The following is a 26,354-nucleotide window of genomic DNA, read 5'->3' as shown; positions in this document are numbered from 1 at the left end:
CAGAAATCTAAATTTACACCACCTAGTCAGTGTAGCTCCAATGTTCATGTTTTTAATCAACTTGTAACCAAGGACCTTAAAAATTTAAAGTCCAATAAAGGAATTCAAAATCTTACCTATCAAGAAAGAATAGCTCTGAGAGATTTTGAATTAGACCAAACCATAGTGGTCAAACCTTCAGATAAAGGGGGAAATATAGTAATTCTCAATGTAGAAGATTATATACAAGAATCTAGACGCCTCCTCTCAGACACACATTGCTATTCTATTTTGCGAACAGATCCTACAAACTCTTACTTACAAGAACTAAGTGTGATATTAGATCTAGGTCTAGAAGAGAAACTTATCTTCAAAAAGGAGTACGACTTTATGCTTATTAAAACACCCAGATTCGCTACCTTCTATCATTTGCCTAAGATTCACAAAGACAAAAGACCACCTCCGGGAAGACCTATAGTCTCTGGTATTTGGAATGTCACCTCCAATACAAGCGTATATCTAGATAGGTTTTTATGCCCATTTGTTGAGACTTTACCATCATATGTCAAAGACACCACAGATGTGTTACGCAAAATAGAAGGCATTAATCTGGACTCTGACTCCTTTCTGGTAGGCCTGGATGTAGAAGGGCTTTATTCGAGCATTCCCCACAACTATAGGATAGATGCCGTAGCCCATTTTTTGAAGGCTACAAACACAGACTGTATACCACATAACAATCTGGTCCTAAAATTATTGGATTATGTACTGACCCACAATTTCTTCATGTTCCACAATACCCTGTATCACCAAATACAGAGTACAGCTATGGGGACCACCTGTGCTCCCACCTATGCCAATTTATACCTGGGCTGGAGGGAGGAAACGGTGGTCTTCATAGAGGCACAAGAGATTTACACTGAGCATGTTGAGTTGTGGGTCAGATACATCGATGACATTTTTCTGATATGGAAGGGTACCAAAAAACTATTACACAGTTTTATCAACAGTCTTAATCAAAATGGACATAACTTAAAACTGACAATACAATTTGATAAACATCAGATTGAATTTTTGGATATCACCATATCAAAGACTCTGGATGGTACTGTTGAAACAAGTATTTTTTAGGAAACCTACTTCGACTAACAGCTTACTAATGGCTAACAGCCACCATCCTAAACATGTCACCAATAATATCCCTATAGAACAGTTTCTTAGACTGCGACGAAACTGCTCTTCTACTGATGAATTTATCAAACAAGCAAGAGCTATGTCCAATAGGTTTAAATCAAGAGGATATAGCAATAAGTTAATCAAGAGAGCCTACTATAGGGCTCTGACGTCCCCAAGGACGGAACTTCTGGCACCAAAAAATATTATACCACAGGAGGATGTCATTAGATTCATTTCAACATTCAACAATCAATGGCAAGAGACTAGAAAGATCCTCCAGACACACTGGCATATCTTACTTGAAGATATAGACTTACGCAAAGTTCTCAAAGATATTCCTACAACTGGATATAGACGCAATAAAAATATCAAAGATATGTTGGTTCACAGTTGAGTCACATTCCTACATAATAATTTTTAGAATTCTACACATAATAGGGATTTCACCTCACTTTTATTAACAATTAGTTACTAGACACAAATAGTACACACAGTATTCAATAATATATTTTAATACAAGATGAACCAATTACACATCATACTTACCATGATCCGTATATTTATCCTATTCTTTTACTTATCCTGCATACTGATGGCACGCAATACTTTATTAGAACAGCCAATACTTAAATGGTTAAATATCCGATATAGATACATCCATGTTCAACTAACCTCCCGGTTTTGTTATGAACTAATGACTCAGACCCCGCCTACTTGGGGCTGAACATATACACTCCATTAAGAGTATAAATATCCACCGGAGAGACCACACTGCTATCCCTCCTACCCCTGATGAAGCGTGGTGAACACGTGAAACGTACGTCGGGAACGTAGGGCGTCACAGTCCGTGACGTCACTCGAAGTGGCGACATCCACAGTACCTAGTCAACGAGCAGGCTTGTATATGTAACGGTTTACTTACCTTATGCTGCCGATGCTATAAACCTGTATAGGAGACAAGATTTCAGCATATATTTCATGCAATTTGATTGAATATCTTTTTCTTCGTTTTGCGTTTTGGTGAGATTGCTATTTAGCTATGGTGTGATCGGAGGCTGCTAATTTAGCATCAAGCATATACCCATTGCTAATTTAGCATCAAGCATATACCCATTGCTCCCATATAGGGTATACAGGGAGAAATCCCATGAGTACTTACACCAAACCCATGGACTAATATCGTGTGCATCTATTTGATTCATTACCCACCATACAACGTTACCTATCTCCCTACAGAGTTAAATCCATTGAATACTACCTTCAATATGAGTTTTGGCATATTTATGCGCTACACGAGTCTGATCTCTGAATGAAAAATATATTTATTGTGACTCAATTATCTGGACATTTTTGAGAATCGCTGCTAGGTAATATATCTATATGTTAATTGGATGTGGAATAGGAGTATTAATGTGTTAATAGCCACATAGGCATAATTGTTACTCTGACTATTTACTCACTATAGCCATATTAGTATAGGGATTTTTTTTTTTTTTTTTTACATTTTTCATTTATTGGTGTCTTTTGATGCACTGACAGGTATAACAATCACAACATAGCAGAACAGTTTGTCAAAGGAACAAATTACAGGCACATAACAGGGAGGCAATTGGAGACACACAATAAACCTTTTTTGCATTTACAGTGGTGAAAAGAGAGGGGGTGACGAGGGGCGGGTAGATAGTTGGGAACGACATGGGGAAAAAGCGGGGGATTGTGGCGGGGAGGGGCGCCTCGGCACTCGGTAGTAAGGGTTCTAGTGTTGCAGTAGGGCTTGCACCAGTGTCGGGGCTCCCGACCCCGGCCAAGGCTCCCAGGTTCTATAAAATTGAGGCATTTTTTGCCTCAGCATAGCTGTCAGTCTCTCCATGTTCATGACCCCGTCTCTCCTTGTAATTACTGTTCTCCTGGAGGGGGCCTTAACTTGCTTCCAGGCCGCAGCGATGCAACATCTGGCGGCCGTAAGGATCGCAGATGTAAGTCTAGCTATAGGGGCAGGGAGGTCTTCAATTGGTTTCCCCAGCACGTAGGTCGGTGGGTCCAAGGGGACCTCTAAGTCCAAAGTCTCAATCAGGAGGCTCTGGATCCGGGTCCAGAATCTCTGGATCTCCGGGCATGTCCACCAAATGTGGGACATGTCACCCCTTTGACCACATCCCCTCCAGCACACGTCGGAGGTGCCTGGGTAGATCTGGCTCAGTCTACTCGGGGTCAGGTACCATTGGAATAAGATTTTGTAGATATTTTCCTTCGTGACTGAGCAAATTGATGTTTTGGTAGCAGCCTCCCAGACATCCTCCCAGTCCTCCAGGTCTATGGGGGTGTTCAGGTCTTCGCTCAACTTTTGCATATAGGAGTGGGTGGGGGGGGGGGATTGGGCTGCCTCCAATATTTTGTATACCTCAGAGATTAAGCCCTTCTGATACTCCCCTTTGAGACATAGGGTCTCGAATCTGGAGCGCGTTGGGAATTTTAGGCTAGGGGATTGGGCTTTCAGGAAGTGCCTAATCTGCAGGTATTGGAATATGGGGAGGTCGGGGGACGATAATTTATTCCTAAATTCTTGGAGGGGCATGACCTCATCGCTTTCCAGTAGATCCGCAATCACTCTGATATTTAGGCCTTGAAATTGGCTGAATTGAGTACGGGAGCAACCGGATGGGAAGTCCGTGTTCCCGAAAATGGGGGTGAGGGGGATGAAGCTAGGCCATGTTTCCCTTTGGTTTTTATCCATGTCGACCACGTGCACCTCATTGCCCCGAGGTCGAATCTCAGGGGCTTTCTGCTTTTATGGGTCTGAGACCACAGTAGAGCCGAGAGGGGGGTGGGGGACGCGTGATGCGTCTCTATTTCTAACCAGCAATTAGAGGTCGGGGGGTTGTTCCATACCACCGCCTGCCTCAGCTGGGCCGCCTGGTAATATCTGACTACATCCGGGGCCCCCAGGCACCGATCTCTGGACCCTAGGTCTTCCTTGCCGCCAAATAAAGTGTAGAATGTGGGCTTGGATATTCCGCAATTCTGCTAGTGGGACAGGGACAGGGAGGGTCTGAAAGTAATAGAGTAATTGGGGGAGGACATTCATTTTGGTGGACACAATTCTTCCAAACCAAGAGATCTGATGGGCATGCCAGGCCTCAAGGTCTCTCTTGATCTGACGGAAGAGAGGGGGATAGTTGGCTTGATAAAGTGAGCTGTATGAGCTCGCTATTTTTATCCCTAGATATTTGATATGGGAGTTATACCACTTGTATTTAAAGTTATTTTGTAGGAGTTTCCATGTAGGGTCTGGAAGGGAGATGTTGAGGGCCTCAGATTTGTCCGTGTTTATTTTGTAATCAGACAATCGACTAAATTGGTCCAACAGTTTCTCAAGGTTGGGGAGGGAAGTGTGCGGTTCAGACAAGGTTAGAATAACATTATCCGCAAACAGGGAAATTTTGTATTCCTTGTTTGCGATTGGAATGCCCTTTATGCTGGGTTCAGGTCTGATCCTAGCAGCTAGTGGCTCTATGGACAGGGCAAATAGTAGGGGGGATAGGGGGCAACCTTGCCTGGTACCATTTTTGATCTTTATTGGGTTGGAGAGCCCACCTGGTAGTTTTAAGAGGGCAGTAGGGTTGGTATAGAGGGCTCGCACCCCTTCGAGGAATGGGCCTGAGAAACCAAACTGGAGCATAGTTTGGTCGAGAAAAGGACCATTTGATTCGGTCGAAAGCCTTTTCGGCGTCAAGACTTAGAATCAGGGCCCGAGACTGTTTCAGGTGCACGTGGTCTATGATATTAATAATTTTGCGGGTATTGTCAGAGGCCTGTCTTCCTGACACAAAGCCCACCTGGTCTATATGAATCAATCTGGGGAGAATAGGGTTCAGTCTGTTTGCCAGGATCTTACTGAAAAGCTTGAGGTCAGTATTGAGTAGGGATATCGGGTGGTAACTACCACATTGAAGCGGGTCCCTATCCTCCTTATGGATGATGGCAAGGTTGGCTGCTGATATAGTGCTTGGGATCTGTTCTCCTTGGAGGAAGGAATTAAACATTTCCAGGAGATAAGGGGAGAGGGATGCTGCAAATTTCTTATAATACGCGTTGGAGAACCCGTCCGGTCCGGGTGTCTTGGCTATTTTAAGTGAGGAGATGGCCTTAGATAGCTCCTCCTGGGATATATCCTGGTTCAGTAACTCCAGCTCCTCCAATGAGAGGGATGGGAGGTTACATTGAGTTAGGTACTCCGAGGCTGCCTTGGTGGTATCGTGTTTCTGACTGGAGGGGTGAAGATTGTATAGATCTGTATAGAATTCCGCGAATTCTTGCGCTATTTCTTTTTCGTTATATGTTATCTGACCAGTTTTTGTCCTGATTTTCGTGATCTGGGCCTTAGCCCTAATGCCCCTTAATTTCGAGGTCAGGAGCTTATCCGCCTTATTGCCCCTATCATAGAACTTCTGGTTAGTCCATTTCAACGCTCTCTCTACCTCATCAAGCTGCAGTACTTTTAGTTCCGATCTTGCCTTATCAAGGGTTCTAAGCACTTTTTTCGAGGAGGACTGCTTATGCTGGCGTTCTAGGGTCAGAATCTTTTCAGTGAGTTCTTTTTGAGCTTTTTGTTTCAATTTTTTCTTATGGGAGGCTAAAGAGATAAGGTCTACTCTGATGGTGGCTTTGTGCGCTTCCCAGAGCATTGCTGCTGCCGAGACCGAGCCTTTATTTAATTGGAAAATAGTGCTTAGTAGATGTGGATAAAGAAGTTATCCTATCAGGTGCATCAGAATGATAAAAGCAGTCGCTGCAGATTGAATATCACAAGCATATGAATTGTAAGCATCAGATGGAAACTGGCCCAGCTCTAGGCACCAGTAGTTGCAAAAAACTCACGGTTAAGGAGAGCGGCAATGCCGTGTTGAATCCTCAGTAGTAGTGATGTAGTGTTGCACCGCCAACCCTGTCGTGACTATGACGTCACGTGGGGCGGTCAAGTGACCGGCGGTGATCTCCTCTGGTGTCTATCTCCATGGTGCCGTGCCTCAGATAGGCAGCTTGAAATGATGTGGCACCGCTAACTCCAGCGTGATAGCAGCATCGCATGGGGCTGTCACCTGACCGGCGGTGTTCTCCTCCGTGTCTCCTCCGTGTGCAGCGGCTACTCGGCGTGCATATCAGCAGTAAGTAATAGTGGAATTCCTCCAGCAGCAGCGGGAAGATAGAGAAGCACAGCCGTAAGAAAAACCAGGGTCTAACATAGGTGGTGACTAAAAAAGAATTTATTGCACAAACATGTGTAGCTGGTGGATCCTTTGACGCGTTTCAGCCCTTAGGCCTTTGTCAAAAAGTGATCCATCAGTGTGAGGAGTACATAGATATAGGCAGACTTAACACAAAACACCTGTACCAGATAGAAATCAGGTAGGGTGGTTAATTCCCCTAATAGCTATGTACAAGTGTGTTAAAAACAATTTAAAAACAATGCCAGCAGTTCATGATTGGAATACTGATTAATACATATAACGGTTGAGTAAATACATACACATCATAAGTATATTTGCTGGTACATCAGAAAGATGAAACATACACTGGCGACACACTTTATTCGAGCTCGGCTAGTCCCACGAATTCGGGTATACCCGGGTATATTGAGGTTTGTGACTGTTTTCTGCCCGAGTGCATTGAGGTATTTTCCAAGCAGGGATTGAAGCATTTTATTCCCGCTGGCTGCAATACTGCACAGTATATATATATATACTGCATTACAATTCATGAATTTATGCCATCTGGTAGACACGCGAAGCATTGCAGCCTATTAAATCCTAATCATTATCATTTAACAGATCAGCCGCCCGTCAGCCAGGCATGAACCCAGGCTGGGAAGGCAAACGCAACGGGGCTTGTCAGAGGTGAGGAGCGGCACATTCCAGGTATCTGCCAGGTACATACTGGGTATTTGCTCGAATAAAGTGTGTCGGTGCAGTAAGTACAACAGTCTGACAATAAATACCAATAATCAATTCTATATGAATGGTATAAAAATGGACATCTCTAATATGGAACAATGGGTAAATGAGGATAGCAATACAGCAACATAAATAAAGGTTGCATAGTGGTGGATACATTACAGGGCACTAATTGTTAATGTGAATGCTACTAATCATGTAGGAAATGTTGCAGTTCCCAATCAACATTAAGACCGTGCGGTTGTAAGGTGTCTAACAAAAAGATCCATTGCATCTCCTTTTTGTTTAACCTGTTAAGTCGGTCTCCCCCTCTGATGTATGTGGGGATATGTTCAATGCCAAAAAACCTAAAGTTTTTTAGACCACCAATTGGACATGATGTAAAATGTTTAGAAACAGGGTGAATCAGATCTTTCTTGTGTATTAATCTTACATGTTCTGAAATTCTGATGTATTGGACGAATTGTCCTGCCAACATATTTAGCATTGCATCCGCAAACTATCACATACACCACATAGCTCGTGTGACAGTTAATGAATATTGGAATTCTAAATGTTGTCATAGTTGACACAGTGGCTACTCTTTTAGTGGGCACTGCATATTGGCAGCACTTGCAAAACCCACATTTAAAAAAACCCTTTGGGTATATTATTAATTTTGGGTAAAGAAGCTGATTGGAACAAACTTTTGGAAAGAGAAGTAGCTAAGGTGTTTGCTCTTCTGAACGCAAACCTGGGTTTCAATACAAAAGGTTCTAAGTCTGGATCAAGTTTCAACACATTCCAGTGTTTTGATATAATGTGTTGGATCTGTGGGGCCTGTCTACTGAATTTGGTTATAAATAAAGGATTATCTGTAAGCTTATTTTTATTCAATGTGTGTTTTTTATTTGTTTTTAACAACCCGATTCTATCTGAACAATCTGCATAGGTAAATGCTTGTTCTAGGTCTTTGTTAGAGTATCCTCTATCAGCAAATTTGAAGCTTAAATCCTTCGAATGTTGGAGAAAATTGTCCTGGTCTGAGCATAGTCTTTTATAACGCAAGAATTGCCCTTTTGGAATCCCACGGATCATGGATCTAGGATGGCAACTCTTAGCATACAAATATGAATTTCTTGAGTGTGGTTTAGTAAAAATGTCCGTGGAGATTGCAGAATCAGGTTCACCATGGAGTGTCACATCTAGGTAGTTTATGTTACTAGAATCAGTATTAAATGTAAACTTAAGATTAATATTATTAGTGTTCAAAGTGTCAATAAAAGTGTGTAGAGTGTGAAGGTCACCATCCCAAATAAAAATTAAATCATCTATGTAGCGTTTGTAAAAAATAATATTAGAACGATAGATGTTAGTGTCACCAAAAATATATGTGGATTCGCATAGACCCATGAAAAGGTTGGCGTGTGAGGGCGCAAATGACGTCCCCATCGCCGTGCCTTGTGTCTGAAGATAAAAAAGTGAGTCAAAAAGAAAATAATTGTGTATCAGTAAAAACCAAATACAATCATTGATGAAAGTGATCTGTGCAGTGGAAAGAGAAGAGGATAGTAAATAGTGATAAATGGCTTTGAGTCCGTGTTCATGTGCAATAATAGTGTATAACGATGTGACATCCATGGTGACCCATCTGTAGCTCTCTTTCCAGACAATGTTCTCCAACTCGATGAGTAACGCAGTAGTATCCTGTAAAAAGGAAGGTAATTGTCATACAATGGGCTGTAAAAAGTGGTCAACATAGCGGGAAACACCATCTCCCAAAGATCCAATGCTAGAGACAATGGGTCTCCCCGGAGGGTTCTCCAATGACTTATGGATCTTTGGGAGATGGTGGAACACCGGTATGATAGGAAAATCACACTTGAGATATTTTCTCTCTTTGTTGCTTAAGACCTGTAGAACGTCGCCAAGTTCCAAAAGAGTCTCTAACTCTACAAGAAATCTCTTGCTGGGATCTGTTCTCAACCTTGTATAGAATGCATTATCACTCAGTAATCTGATTGCTTCGTTCCTATATTTGATAGATGACTGTACTATAATGGCACCACCCTTGTCGGCATTTTTTATTACTATAGATTGATAATTTTTGAGTAAGTCTAGATCTAACTTTTCTTGTTTGGTCAGATTGTGTATTGTGTGGGAAGACCCTGGGAAGGAAAAACCTTTAGCCAGTAGTCTCAAATCCCTATCTACCAGGCACTCAAATGTAGAAATACATGATCCTTTGGAGCTATTAGGAATAAAGGAGGAACGCTTTTTTAGCCCCGATTCCACATGACCGAAAAAGGGGGGCTCTGTAGGGATGTCTGTACGGCATTCATCATAGAGTGTATGCATATCTATATTAAAGGTATGTTCTTTAAAAGAGCAGATTTCTTTGTTCATAGATAGAATATCAGGCTCAGTGGTATCTTGGATCGGATTCAATGATATTTGACCCTTTTTAGAAAAAAAAATTTCAATGCAAGTTTGCGCGTGTATTTTTGAAGATCTACTGTATGATCGTATTAAAAAGATCAACATTCTCTTGAGGTGCGAAATTTAAACCTTTATTTAATAGAACAATTTTTTGTGGGGTAAGGGGAGTGTCAGAAATGTTGATGATATTACTAAGAGAGGGATCTAGGGATATTTTTTCCTCTTGTTGTCTGAGCCTGATGTTCTCACTGCTCTTCTTCCCCCTTCTGCACCCTTTCCGTTTTTTGACGGTGCATGTTGTGTATTAGGAAGACTGGATTTAGATCTATCATCTCTTTGACTGGATAGATATGTGTTTTTGAAATAACCATCCTCAGAATCTCTGTGGTCTCTTATGTTTTGTTTTGAAAAAGACACGGATGGCCTATCCATGTTTTCAGAAGAATCTGTATCAAAACTAGACCTTCGTTCTGTGTATGGTAATTTCAGAATAGATTTTGTATTGGATTTTTGATTAGAATGATCACTATCGCTAGACATCTTGCGAGGCGTAGAGTGAGAGGTAACTCTAGACCTATCAAAATCTCTAGCGAGACCCAGTCTTTCCCAAGCATATACTTGGTTCCTATCATAGTCTGACTTATCTCTGAAGAATTTTTCTTGTTTTTTAGAAACTACCCCTTTTTCCATTTGTTCTATATTTTTTAAAATAATTTTATCATTGTGTGGAAAACGATCCATATCACTAAATTTGTGTAGTTCTTTTTTTAGTGTGTCAATTTCAGTGCTTAAAGACTTTTTTTCTTTCACTTTATACCGTACAATCAATTGCATAACTTTATTTGAACAAGTGTCCAATATTTTACGGCAGTGTAATTCAAATTCCTTGTCAGGAAAGCCGAAGGAAGGCATTTTCTTCACACGCAATCCTCTGGGGATGCGTAAAACAAATAAAAAACACACATTGAATAAAAATAAGTTTACAGATAATCCTTTATTTATAACCAAATTCAGTAGACAGGCCCCACAGATCCAAAACATTATATCAAAACACTGGAATGTGTTGAAACTTGATCCAGACTTAGAGAGTCTGGGCCTAGCGTGAGGGGGGGGGGGGGGTAGGAGGGGAAATAGGCGGGGAGCCTGGGTTCGAGCATACGACCTGTCCTCCGCGGTTCGGAGGGAAAAGAGGCACCGGGTATCCGTCCCTGGAAAAGAAGCGTCTCAGAAAGTTTCAGGGCGCCGGCATGTTCTTGCAGCAGGGACCGAGCCCCACCGAAGGAGGCCTGGAGCAGAGCAGAACACCTGGGACCTGGAGTGGGCGACCTCCATGGGGCGAGACGAACGGGCCAAACGAGCAGCGCAGGTTTGGTGATTTCCGCGGCAGGCTGCTTTGATTCAGTAGGTGCAGGGAAGACTTTACTCGCGCCGGGCGGATCGGTGGGGTAAGTGAAGAGGTTTGCTGAGTTGAAGGGGGTGTGGAGGGGGGTGAGAGAACTGGAGGGGGGGGGAGGAAGGGATGTAGGGGGGGCGGCGGGGGAGGCTAGAGGGGGGGAGGATAGAGGGGTGGGGGCGGGATGGAGGGGGGGGAAGGGGTATAGGGGTGGAGGGGGAGGGGTAGGGGAATGGAGGGGAAGGGAGGGGAAGGGAGGGGAGGGCTTAGTGCCGTGGAGCCTTTGGATTCATAGGGCTTCAGGGAGGCTTGAAATTTTCATGGCGGCCATCTTTGATGGATCCCAGAGTCCGCAAGCGCCTAGTTCCAGGAAGGAGGGTGAGGGAGGCTGATTCAGGACCCCGCCGCTGGTTGAAGGCAGACGGGGGTGGAGGAATGACTTGTGGAGGTAAGTAAGCAGTCGGGGGGTCGTCTTCAGTGGATGGACCGTCTTGGGGGGGGCAGAGACGTTGAGGGGGGGGAAAGGAGCTCCTGCCGACATCTTTGCTGAAGTAGGGGTTTCTTCTGGGCCAGGTTGCGTCTTCGGCTGGGCTTAACTTAGGAGTTCGAGGGAAACTGCAGGGTATGTTTGTTTGAGGGGGGGGATAGAAACGTTGGGGCACGGTAGGCGTAGGAGCTCTGGGAGGGCGCCCCCGATTTTCTTAGAGTCCAGGGAACAGCAGGGCCCTCAACGTGGGGGAGGTGGGCGATCACCGGAATCTTTGGCTAGCCAGCCTCTCCGACGCACGAGGGGTGTCCTGGGGGTCCGATCCTGCAGCCGCACGAGGGGGGGGGGCAGTCGTCCTTCTGTGGAGGGGGGATCCCCAAAGCTTTGAGGAGGTCCCTCGCATCCTCCGGGGCAGATATGGTGTAGTGGCGTCCATTGCGGAGCACCACGAGCTTAAAGGGGAACCCCCAGCGATATTTAACCCCCTGGTCACGAAGGTAAGTGGTGAGCGGTCTCATTGCGCTTCTTTTATTCACCGTCAGCCGGGAGAGGTCATTAAAGAGTTGGATGTCCACTCCGTCCATCGTGATGGTACGCAGATTTCTGGTGGCCGCCATAATCCGCTCTTTTGCAGAGTACGCGTGCATTCTGAGCACCACGTCTCTGTGTCGGTTGGGGTCCGATGATTTTGGGCCCAGAGCCCGATGGGCATGGTCCGTGTGCAGCTCGTGCTCGGCTAGGTCAGGCACCAGTTGTAAAAATTATCTGCGGAGGTAGGGTTGTAGTTCCTCGTGGGAGATGGCCTCTGGTATATTTCTAAGGCGAATGTTCTGCCTCCTCTCCCTATTCTCAAGGTCTTCGAGAGCGTTTTGTAGGTCGCGGATCGCATCCCCACATCTTGAGACTTCCTCGTGGGTCTCAGCCTGGGCGTTAGAGACTCCCTCCATTTTGGCCTCCAGATCCTCGGTTCTTTCTGTGAGGGCTCCCACCTCTGCAAGGATGATCTGTAGGGCCTTTTCCGTATCCTCCTGAACCCCCCTTCTCATTTTGGCTATGAGAGAGTCAAAGAATTCTTTATTTAGGACCGGGGGGGTCCATTTCAGGTTGTTCGTGTAGGCCACTGTGTACCGCATGCTCCGGCTCCTCCTCAACGCCATCTTGCGCTTCAGGGCTAAGGCCTGCCTGGCGCGGGGCCGGAGCGAAGAACTTCGTGACCGGGTTCTGGTTTCGCTTTTGACCCTTCCCCGACATTTCGTTGGGGGGGGGGGAGGTGCAAGGGAGACAGCTCCATTCTCCCCCCCTAGGCGGCGTCAAGGCTGCAATAGCCAAAGTAAGATGGTCGCCCCTCCCCACCTTGCAGCCTCCCCGGCAGACTTGTTAGCCGCTGGTACGCTGTCTGGAGCCTCTCCTTGCACTGGGTAGGTGATCCTCCTCTCACGGCAACCCCCCACCTCGCCCCCCGCCCTCCTCAAGCTTGGGTACTCCCGCTGTGATCAGTCGGCTCCAAATGCCTCCCACTAAGCGCCTCCAGTCACACGCCGTCCGAGGCTCTCCGTCTCTCTGCCACCTGATCCGCTTACCTCTGCTGACTTGGCTGTGGTGCCTGACCCCGCCGAAGGCCTCCCTCTACCCGTGGGTTGTTCCGCTGAGTTGGAGTTCCTCGGATCACACGCGGGTGGCGGCCATCTTGGGTTCCTGGCAGCCAGAAACTCTCCCGGGGTTGCGCGAAGTGGTTCGGGCGCGGATGAGCTCCCAAAACAGACTGTTAGTCGGGGGCACAGTCCTCTCCCTGCTCGGCTCAAGCTGGGGCAGATCTCTCTAGTATAGGGATTTTTAACAATTTATCTGTGTTTTTAAAGAATCTATGTAGAAGTAATAAAATGTTATTGTTTTTTTTTTTTGTTTTTTTTGATCTCTCTGGTGATTTTGGGTTACTTACTGTACCTGATTAGCAGCACTTCACTGCAGGGCTATTATGTCCATTGGTATACAACATATATGACATCAGAGTGCTATATATAGAGGGTATCTGCCTGATCAATCTATAGTTAGGCTCAGATAGAAGGGGTAGTGAGTACATAAAAAGGCCTGTGGTGTATATTGGGACAAACTGAATATGAACAGTCTAGCCCCGTCTAACACCTCTATAGACAAGCTCCCTACAGCAACACACATGAACAATCTTATCTCCGTATGCATGAAGAAGAGGAAGATGTACTCAGTCTATAGGCAGTCCGGTATCCGTACATGCATCACACTGACAGCACATATAGAGAGAGATCCAAAAGGGTACAAAGTGGAGTACAGTAATCGCAAAAATATGGGGCTACAAACCAAAGGCTAACTTAAAAACACCTTAATTTACTCTGGTGACAACATTGACAAACAGGTATGTCACTCTAATGCATTTTGCGCGTTTGGCGCTTTTTCAAAGAGTGTGTTTTGACGTTGTAAACAGTAATTAATATAACCTAGGATCAGCCCCCAGTGGGAGGGGATGCGACGCTGTTTTGGCGCAAATTTCGCGATACAAACAAGATTGAATGAGGCAAAGTCTGTATTCATCTGTTGATCACAACAAAACTTATATGTGATTCAAATTAATATTGTTGTATTTATAATGTATGTAATATATAAAATATATCTGATGATATTTAAAGTGAAATAAAGTGTAAATAAAAAGTGTGAATGAAAATAAAAATAAAAATATATAATGAATGAATTTAATAATCATGATATAAATGATGAATATGCTGATCACAAAGATATATACGAAAGATGACATCACAGAGGGAACAAGGCTAGCTTGTTCAAACCAGATCCTACTGGATGGTCCATCATATATAAACCAAGATGAAGCGCTATATTGACTCAGTAGGCTGGAATAGTGAATGGAGAGACGCTGCAGCCAGTTCACAGAGTGTTAATCTCCTCAGACAGAGAAAGCACAGCTGAAGACTGATTAAACAGGGGTTGAACTCATCAGTGAAACAAGTGCTTTAAAAAGCAGGAAGTTTCTCACACAAGTTGAGCTTGTTTTTCCACGTGAGGGTGGAGAGACGTCTCCCGGCTAGGAAGCCGTGGCTGTTGATCTGGTCCCCCAGTCCAGCGAGGAGTTTTGCTGCTGGGACCAGCTGGGAACCCAACCCAGGATAAAGATACAGATTGCTGCGAGCTGGAGACAGCCGGCTCCCCAGAACCGTGTTCCTGTTTGCTGTTGGAGCTGCATCACAGATAAGACTTTGTTATGATACTTCTTGGTTATACTTTGTGTAGCATATGTTTTGGGCATAACCAGATTAGCTGGCTGTTAGTCCTGTTAGTAAGGGCTCAAGAAGTGAATTCGTTTCCCTAACGGGACTAGGCTTTAATTTCTAGAAAGTAGTTTCTTAAAGGGACAGTGCACCCGTACTTTATTTTGGTTGTGGCTAATAAACCACTATAGTTTAACGTTTCCCATCGTGTCTAGCGTCTTACTGACCCCGCCGCGAGGCCGTCCTGCCACAATATATATATATATATATATATATATATATATATATATATATACTGTATATATATATATATATATATAGTGTGTAGTACCTGCATTAACGGGTTGCCTTGATGTGGCATGCAGGCTTACAAATGCTTTGGCCAAAGGGTTTAACCAAATACCCTTTTTCATGAGAATATTATTTTATCTTAGCCTAATTTGTAGGAGCGCAGGAATCGTTCTTTTTGTTTTTCTATATGTTAAGGCCTATCTTTTTACCTGCACCAAACTTCTATAGGGAGGAGCGCGGTATTATGTACAGTTTCTCACAAATATTAGGCAATCCTTTTCCTTGCTGCATACTCCCAAGGGGCATTTAAATATAGTATCTCTGAAACGTCATAGGGGTAGGTTTAAATGCTCATCTGCTTTACATAGCAGTTACTGAGCCCCTACCAATTTTCCAATTAGTGCAGGTAAAATACACCCTAGTGTCAGTCTGGACATCACCCTCCATTGAATGGTAGGTGAATGTGTAAGGCTGACAGAGAGAAATGTGTAAGTTTTATTATATTCACACAGGGAATTTGTGCACCCAGTTTGCCTCTATAGTAAAGGTAACTATGATACTGGCTTTAGCCAGATTTTAATTGCACTACTCACATAAGCTCATGCTTTATTTAACCCCTTCAGGGCTTTCACACTTTTTTCACCAGTCCATCGGACAACTAATATATATACACCATAACTTAACTCAGTATTATATATATATATATGGTGAGTAAAAAAAGTGACAAAAACCCTCCACAGGAAAGCAAATATGCAAATATAGCTGTGTGCTCATCTGCATGTCTTAGGCAGGTCTGCAACCCCGCCTTTCCCCATTATCACCCAGCATACAGCACTTCCACTGCAGCAAGGGATTCTGGGAAATGACATGCAAATGAGCACACAGTGTCACTTTTTGCCTCAATAACCATTTTTAACATGGTTCCCTATAGGCTTAAGCTTTGAGCACAGCCAGGGTTAAGGTGCATACCCAGAAAACCACCCACAGACAGCTGTTTCGACCTTGATGGGTCTCATCAGTGTGGGGTTGATTTTACTGGGAATGCAAGAGAGGCTATGGGATAGGCTAAACCATAATACTGAGTTAAGTTATGGTGAGTAAAAAAAGTGACAAAAACCCTCCACAGGAAAGCAAATATGCAAATATAGCTGTGTGCTCATCTGCATGTCTTAGGCAGGTCTGCAACCCCGCCTTTCCCCATTATCACCCAGCATACAGCACTTCCACTGCAGCAAGGGATTCTGGGAAATGACATGCAAATGAGCACACAGTGTCACTTTTTGCCTCAATAACCATTTTTAACATGGTTCCCTGCCTAAGACATGCAGATGAGCACACAGCTATATTTGCATATTTGCTTTCCTGTGGAGGATTTTTGTCACTTTTTTTACTCACCATAACTTAACTCAGTATTATGGTTTAGCCTATCCCATAGCCACTCTTGCATTCCCAGTAAAATCAACCCCACACTGATGAGACCCATCAAGGTCGAAACAGCTGTCTGTGGGTGGTTTTCTGGGTATGCACCTTAACCCTGGCTGTGCTCAAAGCTGTGACCATGCAGCAAGCTTAAGCCTATAGGGAACCATGTTAAAAATGGTTATTGAGGCAAAAAGTGACACTGTGTGCTCATTTGCATGTCATTTCCCAGAATCCCTTGCTGCAGTGGAAGTGCTGTATGCTGGGTGATAATGGGGAAAGGCGGGGTTGCAGACCTGCCTAAGACATGCAGATGAGCACACAGCTATATTTGCATATATATATATATATATCAAAGTTGTTTGATTGTTAGTAGATGTGGGGATTCTCAGGTGTCCCTCGGTCCGCCCGCCCATGGCCCGCCTCCCCCACGACTCTCATTGGCCAAGAGGTAAGCTGACATCACGGACACACCTACTCCACAGACAGTCTCACCCCTGCAGACTCACCATAACACTCCGACACTCTCACCCTGCTGAATCACCCCTGCGAACTCACCTTAACACTCTGACACTTTACCTGCTGAATCACCCCTGCGGACTCAGACACACACCTTGGTGAGTTCAACACACTCTCTGATGTCCACCCCCCCCCCTCTTACCTGTCACCTTGGTAAGTTTAACACACTCTCTGCTGTCCACCACCCCTCTTACCCGTCCACGCTCTCACAAATTACCACATCAGCACTCCCCTTACTGTGTCTCCACTATCCTGCATACTCAGTTTCTGCCCGCTCCGCAATGGCCGCCTTCATGGCCACCAAATCACTCACTCAGCCTTCCCGCCCGCTCCGCAATGGCCTCCTTCCCGGCCACAGGCCGCTCCGCAACTTCCCACAAATCACTCCCTCCACCTTCTCCAGCCCTGGCCACCTTCATCAAAATGCCCATCATGAATAAATACCCGTCTTCACCCATGATTAAATATTCATTTCACACACTGCACCGATACTATGCTAAAATAGCCGCCTTCCCGCCAAACACTATTAATTGTCCCCCTTACTTACTCAATCACAATTTCCGACAACGCTACTCTGCAAAAATTACACGCTCAGCATCCAGCTTCAAGACAACGTTACTCCTCCGCACCTGCTTACTCTCTGCACCGCTTAGCCTTCCCACCCGCTCCAAAATGCCCCGATCCACGCTCACCAGGCCGCTTGGCGGCCACGGCACTCTGAAAAAATGGCTGCCTTCCCGCCACCCTCTGTCAGCAGCTCCACACGGGCGGGGGGGGGAAGGGAGCCACCTCACCTCCACCCGCCAACCCCTCACCCAAACTACCCCCGGCGCGCCTCAGACAATCCCGCCGCATCAGAAAAACTACCCCCCCCCCACAGGCCTCACACAAACCCGGCTCTTCTCAACTCGCGACTCCGCTCCCCCCGCCGCATCACAAAAACTACCCCCCCCCCACGAACCTCACACAAACCCGGCTCTTCTCCTCTCCACACGCGCTGCCAGCACCCGCGATGCCACGTGACTCCGCTCCCCCCGTGCCTCACCCAGACCCGGCTCTTCTCCCTTTCACACGCGCCACTCCGCTCCCCCCCCACGTGCCTCACCCCTCTGCTCCCCCCATGCGCCTCACACCCCCCCATGCGCCCCACACAAACCCGGCTCTTCTCCCCTCCACACGCGCTGCCAGCACCAGCGCCGCTGCGTGAATCTGCACCCCCCCCCCACGCCTCACCCAAACCCGGCTCTTCTCCCCTCACGCGACTCCGCTCCCCCCACTGCTTCAGAAAAACTACTACCCCCCAACGGGCCTCACACAAACCCAGCTCTTCTCCCCTCCACATGCGCCGCCGCGCGACTCCGCTCTCCCCGCGCCTTACCCAAACCCGGCTCTTCTCCCCTCCACACGCGCCGCCATCACCCACATCACTCAGCTCCCCCCCAACGCGCCTCACCCAAACCTGGCTCTTCTCCCTTCCACACGCACCGCCAGCACCCGCGCTGCCGCGTGACTCCGCTCCCCTGTGCCTCACCGCTCCCCCCGCGCGTCAAGCGCCTTACCGCTCCCTCCCCCGCCGTGCCTCACCGTTCCCCCCCGTGCCTCACCGCTCCCCCACCCATGCCTCACCGCTCCCCCACCTTTGCCTCACCGCTCCACCCCTGCCTCACTGCTCCACCCCTGTCTCACTGCTCCCCCCCACCTCACTGCTCCCCCCTGCCTCACTGCTCCCCCCCGCCTCACCGCTCACCCCCGCCTCACCGCTCCCCCCCATGCCTCACCGCTCCCCCCTGCGTGCCTCACCTCTCCCCCCAACGCGCCTCACCGCTCCATCTCCCCCCGCGCTTCACCCAAACCTGGCTCTTCTCCTCTCCACACGCGCCGCCAGCTCCCGCTACCGTTCCCCCCGCGCCTCACCCAAAGCTGTCTTCTCCCCTCCACACGCGCCGCCAGCACCCGCACCACTGCACCCAGTCACTCTCACCCACCCAGTCACTGCCTCCCATCCACACACCGCCACCTAGTCACTGCCTCCCTCCCAACCACCCATCGCCACCCAGTCACTGCCTCCCACCCAGTCACTCACCCACTGCCACCCAGCCACTGCCTCCCACCCACCCTGTCACTGCCTCCCACCCACCCACCCGCTGCCTCCCACCCAGCCACTGCCAAACCCGCTGCCTCTCACCCACCCACCCGCTGCCTCTCACCCACCCACCCGCTGCCTCGCACCCACTGCCTAACCGACCGGCATGCTGGGACAGGAAGCAGGCAGTCAAGACCTGGACCCTGTAGGTGCAGGTTGGTCCACGGAGCAGTGCTCCAGGGACTAGGCCAGAGGTTAATCCCCCAGGGCCCAGTTAGTTCCCTGAGCCACTGTAGAAGTGTTGTATGTGCATGATAGGAAAAGGCCTTAAGAAAGGGAACTTTCCATATAGCAAAAGAGAAAGAGACATGCTGCAGAACATTGCCTGAATGCTAGTGCAGCTTGATAACTTGAAGGAGATTTGGACTTCATAGCTGAGACAGTTCTCCCAGGATCATCCGGCTGGGGATCCCTCCCCAAAGGAGTCAGACGGCCGAATCATTCCTACAAGAAGCAGCGCGCTGCGCAGCAGGATCACGTTGCGGAGCAGTTGGTTGTTGCTGATTATCCTGGTCAGGGCTATCACTAGGGAGGTATTATAAGTGCACCACCAGGCCCCAACACAGGGAAGCGCTATCCCTCACACTCACACTCACCTTATTGTTTGTGGACACACAGGGGTTAAGTGCCCAGGCACATTGATACAGAATGGACAAATAGAAAACGCAATTATATACATGAAGGGGGTATAATGCTAAATATATGTCAGGTGATGCTATATATACTAGGTGATGCTATGATGTCATAAGGAATGATGCAATGATACAGTTGTAAAACAGTTATAGTTATATACATAGTAAATACTGTTCTCATCCAATTGTGTGTATTTACTGTGTACAGTATGTTTGTTCTGGTAAGGGAACACTCCCACCACGTTGGGATCCCTCATCAGTGGAGGTGCTGCACCGTGGCTCCCAGGCTCCCAGGGGCGGAGGTTCAGGCCTCTTGTTAGCTTCACGGGTGACAGCAGTACAAGGGCTACAACCGAGATAATTTCATTGAGCAAAGCCAAATAGTAAAACAAATGATCATTTATTCCCCCCCTCCCCCCCCAGCCCGCACCGATCCCCGCACCCCAGCCCGGCACCGATACCCCGAGCCCAGCACCAATCCCCCCACAGCCCCGCACCGATCCCCGCAGGCAGCCCCACGATGCCCCAGAAGCTGACACCAGAGGTAGGAGGGTAGGGGGGGGCTGCTGTGTGGTGTGTGCTATGAGTGTGTTTAGTGTGCTGAGTGTGCTGTGAGTGTGTGTTGAGTGTGCTGTGAATGTGTGCAATGTGCTGTGAGTGTGTGCAGTGTGCGCAGTGTGCTGTGTGCAGTGTGCTGTGAGTGTGTGCAGTGTGCTGAGTATGCTGTGAGTGCATGCAGTGTGCTGAGTGTGCTGTGAGTGCGTGCAGTGTGCTGTGAGTGTGTGCCATGTGTGCAGTCTGCTGTGAGTGTGCACAATGTGCTGTGAGTGTGCGCAGTGTGCTGTGAGTGTATGCAATTTGTGCAGTGTGCGCAGTGTGCTGTGAGTGTGCACAGTGTGTGCAGTGTGCTGTGTGCGCAGTGTGCTGTGAGTGTGCTGTGAGTGTGTGCAGTTTACAGTGAGTGTGTGCAGTGTGCTGTGAGTGTGCACAATGTGCTGTGAGTGTGCGCAGTGTGCTGTGAGTGTATGCAATGTGTGCAGTGTGCGCAGTGTGCTGTGAGTGTGTGGATTGAGTGTGTGCAGTGTGCACTGTGTGTGCAGTGTGTGTGCATGCAGTGTGCTGAGTGTGCTGTGAGTGCATGCAGTGTGCTGAGTGTGCTGTGAGTGCGTGCAGTGTGCTGTGAGTGTGTGCCATGTGTGCAGTCTGCTGTGAGTGTGCACAATGTGCTGTGAGTGTGCGCAGTGTGCTGTGAGTGTATGCAATGTGTGCAGTGTGCACAGTGTGCTGTGAGTGTGCACAGTGTGTGCAGTGTGCTGTGTGCGCAGTGTGCTGTGAGTGTGTGCAGTGTGCAGTGAGTGTGCACAATGTGCTGTGAGTGTGCGCAGTGTGCTGTGAGTGTATGCAATGTGTGCAGTGTGCTGTGAGTGTGTGCAATGTGCTGTGAGTGTGCACAGTGTGTTCAGTGTGCTGTGAGTATGTGCAGTGTGCGCAGTGTGCTGTGAGTGTGTGCAGTGTGCTGAGTGTGCTGTGAGTGTGTGCAGTGTGCTGTGAGTGTGCTGTGAGTGTGTGCAGTTTACAGTGAGTGTGTGCAGTGTGCTGTGAGTGTGCACAATGTGCTGTGAGTGTGCGCAGTGTGCTGTGAGTGTATGCAATGTGTGCAGTGTGCGCAGTGTGCTGTGAGTGTGTGGATTGAGTGTGTGCAGTGTGCACTGTGTGTGCAGTGTGTGTGCATGCAGTGTGCTGAGTGTGCTGTGAGTGCATGCAGTGTGCTGAGTGTGCTGTGAGTGCGTGCAGTGTGCTGTGAGTGTGTGCCATGTGTGCAGTCTGCTGTGAGTGTGCACAATGTGCTGTGAGTGTGCGCAGTGTGCTGTGAGTGTATGCAATGTGTGCAGTGTGCGCAGTGTGCTGTGAGTGTGCACAGTGTGTGCAGTGTGCTGTGTGCGCAGTGTGCTGTGAGTGTGTGCAGTGTGCAGTGAGTGTGCACAATGTGCTGTGAGTGTGCACAGTGTGCTGTGAGTGTATGCAATGTGTGCAGTGTGCTGTGAGTGTGTACAATGTGCTGTGAGTGTGCACAGTGTGTTCAGTGTGCTGTGAGTATGTGCAGTGTGCGCAGTGTGCTGTGAGTGTGTGCAGTGTGCTGAGTGTGCTGTGAGTGTGTGCAGTGTGCTGTGAGTGTGCTGTGAGTGTGTGCAGTTTACAGTGAGTGTGTGCAGTGTGCTGTGAGTGTGCACAATGTGCTGTGAGTGTGCGCAGTGTGCTGTGAGTGTATGCAATGTGTGCAGTGTGCGCAGTGTGCTGTGAGTGTGTGGATTGAGTGTGTGCAGTGTGCACTGTGTGTGCAGTGTGTGTACGGATCGCGGTATAACGGGGTTGAGCTGTATGTGTTTTTTTCCCGAAAATTAAATTAGACCTGCTGGTGCACTTAGTGAAAATTAATTGGACTGCAAAGGGTTAACTTAGCTATCTAGCCAGGATGATTTTCACACCTCTAGCAGCTGGTGTCCCTTTGATCTATGGACTTCAGGCAGACTCTTTGGCCCCAAAGACCAGGTGGCCATGAGCCCCCCTCCATCCATGATGAAAGACCCTGCCTTACTTAATGTATAAAGGAATATATATTTTAAAACACTGTTGCTTAATAAAAATATACTTTCATACATTCTGCTGCTAAAATGTGTTACAGTCCATTGGTGTAGGGAATAGAGTGTAAACTAAACTATGCTCTTTACACTAGCCTTTATCCCTTACACACAGCAACTAGACTTTGAAACATTTTAACTTTCATTTTAAAAACCCTCGCAGCCGAGGCACTGGGTATCCCCTCATTACACAGGGGCCCCCTGTTCAGTTCTGGGGATACTTTATACCCATGTGCCTCGTTTTACTTTCTGGTCTGTGCTGAAGCAGAGCAGACTAATGGTGAGCCACAACAACGATTTCATGGTAGGATTTTGACCGGAGCACTGCTCTTCAATGTGTCCGGGAATGTGGCTTGACTCCCGGGTACATTTTAGGGTCCCCAATAACTCTGAAACCCCTGTATATAGCCGCAATCTGAAAGAAGTTTCTCCATCAAACCTACCCTGAATCTCACAGTCTGGACGTCTCCACTTGCTAGCACTCCTGGAAAGGGTAAAACATAGAACATTGCAATTGTCGCATATTTTATTACATTGCAAAGCAACACATGCACAATACACGGGTCAAAGATCTAACACTCTAAGACCCCAAAACATAGTTCAGGGGCAACCAAGTGGGCTTAACCTTTATTAGTGAGCCTGGATACCCCATCACGTCACATGGCCCACGTGTTCCTGGACTGGGATGCGGCCAATGGGATCCACGATGTCGGCATTTTGCCCGGCTTAGATGCTTTGACTGAGACTGATATCCCTGACTGTGTGACTAAGGTCAGTGGGCTGGAGCAGAGACAGATGTTCCGGGATGCCTTACCGACAGATCCAAGCTTGGAGGGCATGAGGCAGAATGCTGCTGAACCGTCCCGAGTCTGGATCCAAGCAGATCCTGTGGCGCCGTGGACTCTTATACCAGGAAAAAGCCCCGACATGTCAGTTGGTGGTAACTAGTATATACCGGACACAGTTGCAGCACTTGGCGCATGCGATCCCACTGGCAGGGCATCAGGGGGTTACCCGTACGAGAGCCATGCTGACCCAGAGTTTATACTTGCCGGGGGTATTGCGGGAAGAATCGGTGTTGTGCCGCACCTGTGATACCTGCCAGCGAGTGGGGAGGCAAGGCAATCGGGCGAAGGCCCCTGTAAGAGGAAGGTTCAGACTTGCACACAAGAAGACTGTTTTGGGGAAATTAAACCATGGCTTTATTGAGCCTGTCCATTTAAACAATTTAGAGCATAAAAAAAATAAATAAACAAACAGCCTATCCCTGTGTAAGTGTAGGAGAGAAGGGAGCCCCATGCCCCCTGGTGGCGCTACTCAGTAGAATCCGGTATAGGAAAGATCACATGTAAAATAAATATCTTCAATCACAATAGCTGTCCCATTAGGTATAATGACCCCTGTAGCCACGTTATGTTACACAGTGGTCTGGCTAACTCAATAGCCTCCAAGCAGAGGTAAGTCTTATATGAGATAAGCCATTAAGAAGAAAGAATGACTCACTGTTTGCTCCGTGGGATTATCAGGCAGCGTCGGCGTGCTCCAACTGGTGTGGGTAGCAGGATACAAAAAGGTGAGGCGGTGCAACTGCCTTGTAAAAATAAGCAGACAGGGACTACTCAAATGAATGCAAATGCTTTAATGGCACATATGGCAAAAAAGACTCACTCTTACGCGTTTCGCACGGATGTCCGCGCTTTATCAAAGAGTACAAATAACAAACAGACGACTCAGCTTAAAATACCCAAACTGCCCTGCGGGATAGCCAATAGGGGCTTAATGAGCACTTAGTTTCATACACTGATAAAGAATGAACTCCTCCGTGTAACAAAAGGGGGAGGTACAAGGTATATACGTCACCGCATAGAGCAGAGGAAAGAAAACAATCATTTTAAAAACATTGACCAAAGGGAGAATCTGCGAACCTTGAACTAATGACTATAAGGATAGATACATATATAGTCTAATTAGAAACTTATGGTGTACCCCCGCTTCAGCTTGGATATATTACAGAGGGAGTGGTGCTGCAAGGGGCATGTAACTTAGTACACAAAATAGACAGACAGAGCCCCTGGTGGTAGCACTCTATTCCAAAATGATATGGTGATTCTTTAAAATAACTTTATTAATGACAATAACGTTAAAATATTGGGGTCTAAAACAAAGATTAAATATTCCAAGTGTGTGCGTCTCTATTGGATAGATGTGTCCAGAAGAGTGTACATAATTGGGTTAATGTCCAGTGTTTGGGTAGTTCACTGGCCCTAGTGTTCCTCGTATAGAGTGAATTGACTAGAGTACTAGTGAATTGTCAGCAGTTTGGGCCACACATGCAGTGCCCCAGTAAAATATACTAGTTGGTGCTCTTAAGTATGGGACCTATGCTGTGCTATTGCGTGATGGCAGCTAAAGCATATTAAAGTTGTTGTATTAAACAAAACTTGGTCAAAGTGCACCTATTTGTATGTTCCCGTCACCTCCCTATACAATAGATGGTATGTTGAATAGGGTGTATGGTGCTTGGTACATAAACATCTATAGCTGTTGATGTCTGAGGTGTGCTGTATACTAGTATTGATAAAACTTGTACTGGTGTATAATATGACACTGCTATAACTCTGTTCTAGATAGATACCAAGTTAATAGCTGAGTAGTGTACCTTTTGGGGTTGTATATCGGTCAATTGACAGACCTGTCCCCATTTGGCACAGTGCTTAGCATGTGTGGTTGTATTCTGGCACTCCAGAGGTTAATTGCTGGTTTGGTTTGCCTTTTGCTAAATCGTATTGTGCCCTATGAGCTGCTCGCTGTATCAGGGAATTAGCATTGTGGCTTCCTTACATAGTTAGGTAATACAATGTTGTGCCAGATTTAATAGTTGCCTTTACTTGTATGTGACTAGTGAGTCCATTGGGACCCTAATAGTCCTTTAATGTGCACTGGAGGCGCCACGCTGACTCTCTCAATATCGCTGAGTCAGTGTATGTGAACTCGAGCACCTCCGCGTGCACGTGGTCACGTGCTTGCCGACGCGCGCGTTTCGCGATTGCTTTCTCAAGGCTGAATAGTCAGTGGGATTCCTATGTCAGAGCAAGGTATTTATAGCTCTTGGATTAACCTAAAGTAACCCCATTGACTGATCGCGCATGCTCTCTATGAGGCTGGTATGTGTCTGAAGTTGAATTCAGCTCCGTGTCTCACTGAATATGTGGGACTTTGAAAATGTTGAGGCATGCTGGTTTATTGCTTCCTGCTTATGATGTTTAACAGAATGTCAGTTAATGTGTTTATAATTGCTTGCACTGTTGTGACACCATGTTTATTTTGTATCAATAAATGAATTCAATATTATCTGTGTTTGCCTGGTTTGTGAATAATAATGCACTTGTTTGATCAATCATTTCATGGACTTAAATTAATAGATTGTTAATTCTTTAGATGGTACAAATTGAGTCATAGGTAACTGGATCTTATTCATATTGAATAGAACTTAGATGTTATTAATTGATTGTAAAGGTATGTGAATTTTATTATTTGCAGTTTTATATAAAGGGACTATAAACGAAACCTTCATTGAGGCCCTTAGGTGTTAATGCTTTGAGAATATAAATCCATCGAGCTTCCTTCTGTAGAAGCACAGTGTCAATGTCCCCTTTTCTCTGCCCTAGGGAGAATTGATCTATACCTGTAAACTGTATAGATTTAAGATTGCCTTGTTGACAAGAGTTAACATGCCTCGCCAGTGGGGTGTCTACATTATTCCGTATTGTGCCTAAGTGTTCCAATACCCGTTGTTGGAATTTGCGTTTTGTTTTGCCTATGTAGATCTTCCCACATTTGCAGAGGCCTTGGTATATCACGCCGAAGCTTTGACAAGTGATAAATTTCCTAATCTGGAACGTTTTTGAGTTGTCCCAGTTTTGGAATGTTTTGGTAGTATGAATGTTGGGGCATGCTTTGCAGTGATGGCATGAATAGCTGCCATTCGGTTTAGATGGTAGCCATGATTGCATGGGGACTTCCGTGTAGTGGCTGTGGACTAGGATGTCTTTA

The sequence above is a fragment of the Ascaphus truei genome, chromosome 12 (assembly GCF_040206685.1).
Source record: "Ascaphus truei isolate aAscTru1 chromosome 12, aAscTru1.hap1, whole genome shotgun sequence".
Lineage (NCBI taxonomy): Eukaryota > Metazoa > Chordata > Amphibia > Anura > Ascaphidae > Ascaphus > Ascaphus truei.
The sequence above is the reverse complement of the archived record's forward strand: the minus strand, read 5'-3'. Positions refer to the sequence as shown.